Genomic DNA, 5247 nt, shown 5'->3' with positions numbered 1-5247 from the left:
CAAATTCGTAGTTGTGGAACGGGGGGCAGATACCTTTATAGTATACAGACTCACGAGAGTCTCGAAATGCTCAGACAGCCAATCCATATTGGATTGGATAGAGAATTACCCTTTGTTTTATTTATAGAATAAAACAAAAGTTGAAAAAAAACTTCTTTTCGATAACCCCCAATATAGAGGTATGCGATAGGGGGTGATCTATCTTGATTGTAGATTGCCATGGCTCTTGCTTATGAAGGGCAAGAAAAGAAACCATAGGTCTTACTATTCCTACATGTTCCATTAATAACATAATACCAAGGGAGTAACTGCCTATCTTGCTTGTGCTTAATGCTTCCCGATTCTACCAGAAATCATATAGGAACTTATTATGTGTGGATTTATTGGATTGTTTCATCAATAGCGTTTGGTCAGAATGCCTTTTTGACTCTGCGCCATTGATTCCACTATTATTAGTGATCAATAATGTAAGAATTCCTTCATAGAGATAGGGGACATAATTCACATGGATATAGTAAGTCTTGCTTGGTCTGCTTTAATGGTAGTCTTTACATTTTCCCTTTCACTTGTAGTATGGGGAAGAAGTGGACTCTAGAGATACTACTAATTGGGTTGAGTAATCAAACTGTATTAATTATTTCATAGATCGTTCTGCAAATAGTTTTAAAATAAAAAGATTTCCATTTCAAAATTCTACTGGAATCCAGTAATGTAATAGTAATATATGAATAATAACCTTTCAATCAAACAAACATTTCAATGATTCCCATGTTCGTATTTGTAAAGTAAAAGAAGATACACATGAGATAAAATTTTTTACAACCGAACTCTTCCTAAATATTCTATTTCGATGAACTAACTAGTTCTTACCAGAATTTTATATGGATATTACAATGAGAAGCAACCGATCCCCTTTTTAATTTCTTTCCCTCTTTACTGTTCATGTTCAAAGAGGAAGTCGTTCTGTTATTACGTAGATACGTACTTTCTCCCGGAGGCAGCATAGATATAGTCGTTGTCCAACGAAGTACTACGAAGAATAAGATCTTATTTGGACGATTCGCATATTGCGCACTTACTCTTTGTTTTATACTCCTAGAAATCTCTTATTTATACTTTATCGACCCTGGTTTAAGCGTTCGAAATCCGTGGGATCTACTACTCTTTTTTTTCCAAATCTGAAGAATTTTCCATAGAAGTCTTTGGATCATCTGTCAACGGCTCAATCAATTATTTGTTCGGAATGCTAAAAAAAGTCTTACTTTGTTTCTTTTATTTGATAGAATAATTGATTTGATTCTTTCGACAAAGCCCGGGATCTATATTGGAAATAATAAGAAACCCAGTAATTATAACCGTAAAAGTAAGAGCAAGATTCGATTATTTCGGATTGATCGAAAGTAATACAAATAGATGGAGGGAAGAACTAGGGTTGGGGTGCTATTTAAATGTAAATTACATATATGTAATTTACATTTAAATATATGAAGATATATATTGTAGATTAATCTATATTAAGCCTATATCTCTTTATAGAATACAGTACAACTTTAGACAATACACTAATAGATAGTGTGGTAGAAAGGTTCATATATTTCTTTCTACCATACTATCGGATCTCATATACTGCTGATTCTAGTCCGCTCATTTCATTTAAGGCGCGGAATGCAAATCACTTTCATTTCTTCAATCATTGACTAAGAACTAAGAAGTCAAGCTTCATTCAAATTAATCATTTTGACTGACTGTTTTTACGTAGATAATAAGTAAAAAAGCAGTAGGAACTAGAATAAACAGTGCAGTAGCAATAAATGCGAGAATATTTACTTCCATAATCTCATCGTTTTTTTTTTTTTACTTCACAATAACTCGGGATCTAATCCCATAGAGATGATAAATCTTCTCCTGTAAATTCAATGAGATGAATTGCATCCCGATGATATTTGATATTGAATCGGATCAATATCATGAATAACAATATCTGAGCTATCAAGTCGATTCATTGTCGAGAATTGAATAGTATAACATAGGAAGATCTTTTATCCATAACAAATCAAAAATTGGATTTCTGATACAATCAATAATCCCGCTGAATTTTTCATTCTTTCTTTTCTATAATCTACAGCCTTCCGTATACAATCATCTGATGAGGTATCATCTGACCCGTCTTCCACTTCTATTAGTCACAAACCCAAACAGTAGAAGTAAAATGGAAAAAAGAAGAAGTGCAGTTCTAAACTAACTAAGTTTTTTTTATGATCTAATTTTCGTGGAAGACAAAGAGGTGTCATAAAGATGGATCCCGGTATAAAAGATCTAATATTTCGATAAATTCACTATTTTGGAGTTTGCTCTTTCTTCGGTAGGACCCCCTCAAATAAAATAGGAAGAAAAAAAGATTATGCATTCCCTTACTAATTACTAAGAGGGGTAGATCTTTGTTTGACCTCTCTTTTATTATAATTAATTCTATTTTATATTATAATAGCCGCGTTCCTTGGATTGGGACTGGGACATATATCATATCCAAAATTCAGTGTGCAACTTGAATAAGATAGATAGACTGTTTCCAATTAGGAATTGAGGTTACACAAAATAGGAGCTAGAAGAAAAGGCAGTAGTTTTAATATAAGCCGAAAAATCTTCTTTCGGGCTAACTATGTTAAGGTTAAGTTAATTTTGTATCGTACAATAAAGGAATCCAATTTGTATATGTGCTCCCGCGAAACGGATGTGTATTCTATTCCATTCCATGGATCAAAAGCAATCGAAAAAGTCAGACCAGTATGGTATCTCTTGTAATCCTGAATTGAATATGTTCCTACCAACAATTGTACCAATCTACCTATGTCTCTCCCCACGAATCGGTACTTGTTGAAGTAATTGAAATTCCTGTATTTGTTCGATGAGACACGAAAAAAAAAGAAAATAAAGACCCACGCCGGGAATTAGATCCTACTCCTTGTCACCCTCTTCACAGAAAATAGAGAGATGAATTGATGGATTCATCGGATCCTAGGTCGGGACTGACGGGGCTCGAACCCGCAGCTTCCGCCTTGACAGGGCGGTGCTCTGACCAATTGAACTACAATCCCAGGTAAATAAGGTGTACAGGATTCTTATGATTTCATTCAAACCATATTTCTATTTAGAATCGCCGTGCTGTAACAGAGACAGGAACGCTATATTGCTATTCACATGGATACGGACTTTAGTGAAGTGAGAACGACACGTATTACTAGTAATTCTAGTGCCATATCAAATCGATTGATAATAAATCTTTCAATGGTCAATGAAAAAATATTTTTTTTTCTTTACTTTAACCCCTTCCTTCTATTTACAGACTAGATTATTAGAAAGATTAGAATATGTGGGAACAAATAAAATAAATAAGGATATAACAGAAATTCTTTTCTTTATTCCCCCGCATCGGGCGTTTCTGGAGGCCAAATTTGTTATATCATCTCATGATGGATCGGCGAATGAAATTATTGGGCCGAGCTGGATTTGAACCAGCGTAGACATATTGCCAACGAATTTACAGTCCGTCCCCATTAACCACTCGGGCATCGACCCAGGAAGAATCCATTTTAGACTTATGGATAATCCACGATCAACCTCCTTTCGTAATACCCTACCCCCAGGGGAAGTCGAATCCCCGCTGCCTCCTTGAAAGAGAGATGTCCTGAACCACTAGACGATGGGGGCATACCCGCCCGATCGCCTACTATGCTCATAGTATGAACAGTTTTTTGGAATTGTCAATATAATGTAATGGTATGACTAGATCCGAAGAATCCTTCTGGCTTTCATGATTCCATCGAATTTCGTTTTTTTTATTCAAAAAGGATGCTGTAGAACTTGTAAATCTGAAAAGGGGTCAACAAGTAATCGACTTTTTTTTATAAAAATGTGGTTCAGGGTATGTGTCGAATCTCTTCATCACATGATTCGATGAAATATCTTGGATCTATGTCGAAGTCGAATTTGTGTTAATCAAGTGAATCTCGTTCTGATGGGAGTCAATAAGCGAAAATCTATTAGGGTCAGTCTTGAAACAATTCATTGCATTAATATTTATCAAATATAAATAAGCATTTTTTCCTAGACTTCTTAAGTCAAAATGTTAAGTCAAAAAAATTCTTGTTCCTGAATGAGCCGCTATTTATCTATATGTATATATATTATATACATAGGTACATGCAGTAGACTCATAGTGGCTAGTGGTGCATTCAGGAATTGAATCAAACGAGCCCTTTTAACTCAGCGGTAGAGTAACGCCATGGTAAGGCGTAAGTCATCGGTTCAAATCCGATAAGGGGCTTTTTCCACAAAACTCCAGTCTGAGTCTTCATTTTGGAGCGAAAAATAGAGATATTGTTGATATTTGTAATAAAAAAAGTAAACATCTGCATAAATAACATAAATAATAAGTTATTATTATATAGTAGTAATAAGTATAGTTATAAAGTTGAGCCTTTGTTCATTATCATGATAAGTCATCCCACTTATTGGGAGGGCGACTATGTCACTACAGGCTATACTCCTACTCATGTTTCATTATTCAATACTTTTTGTCTTGGGACATAGATAGTCTATCTACCCAACCCTAATTATGTTATGAATCGGCAAATACTCCTACTTTTCCATTATTCCATATTCCAATCAAATCCATGGTAAAGATTAGAAATCAACAAAAGAAAAAGTAAGTGGACCTGACCCATTGAATCATGACTATATCAGCTATTCTGATATTAAAAGTCAATAGAGATAAAATTGTATTGTAGCAGCGTACCGTACCGCCCTTTTTTATTTATTTCATTTCCTCGGGCTACGCAAGAATTTGTCGATATTTCCGATTGAATGTTCTTGTTAATGGATGCTTCATAGGAATAAATTGCTATTCCGTTCCTACACAGAGAAAGAGTTATTCCGAGTCACAACACAAAAGCCATCTATTTTTGACTATCTTTCTTTGATTCCAGAAAAAGATCTATATTCTATTATATCTACATCAGATCGTGGTTTCATGTACCAAATATTTCCATATCGATGCATCCGAGATTTTTGTCTCGACAATGTGATGGAGAACGGATGCGAGAAAGAGACTTTCATTTCCAGTCTACTATTATTTAATATTGTATTTCATTTAGGGACTTTCATTTAGGGACAGGGACAAAAAATAGGAAATGTCTTTTTTGGTTCGACCTGTGAAAAGATATACTACGGAGTTTTAGATTCATTTGA

The 5247-nt window shown here is 34.6% G+C and overlaps 3 non-coding genes across 3 annotated transcripts; 1 reads left to right on the top strand and 2 right to left on the bottom strand.

Annotated features, from left to right (window-relative positions):
* Window positions 1–3021: 3021 nt before the first annotated feature.
* TRNAD-GUC (transfer RNA aspartic acid (anticodon GUC)) lies at window positions 3022–3095 on the bottom strand. Its single transcript has one exon. It is a non-coding gene; the product is annotated as a tRNA-Asp (tRNA).
* Window positions 3096–3492: 397 nt separating this feature from the next.
* Window positions 3493–3576, bottom strand: TRNAY-GUA (transfer RNA tyrosine (anticodon GUA)). Its single transcript has one exon. It is a non-coding gene; the product is annotated as a tRNA-Tyr (tRNA).
* Window positions 3577–4252: 676 nt separating this feature from the next.
* Window positions 4253–4324, top strand: TRNAT-GGU (transfer RNA threonine (anticodon GGU)). The gene has a single exon. It is a non-coding gene; the product is annotated as a tRNA-Thr (tRNA).
* The last annotated feature ends 923 nt before the right edge of the window (window positions 4325–5247 follow it).

Source organism: Eschscholzia californica, unplaced genomic scaffold (assembly GCF_041429995.1).
Source record: "Eschscholzia californica isolate CP2 unplaced genomic scaffold, dmEscCali1.0.p SCAF_314, whole genome shotgun sequence".
In the NCBI taxonomy this organism is placed as follows: domain Eukaryota; kingdom Viridiplantae; phylum Streptophyta; class Magnoliopsida; order Ranunculales; family Papaveraceae; genus Eschscholzia; species Eschscholzia californica.
This window is presented reverse-complemented; position numbering and strand designations above follow the sequence as displayed.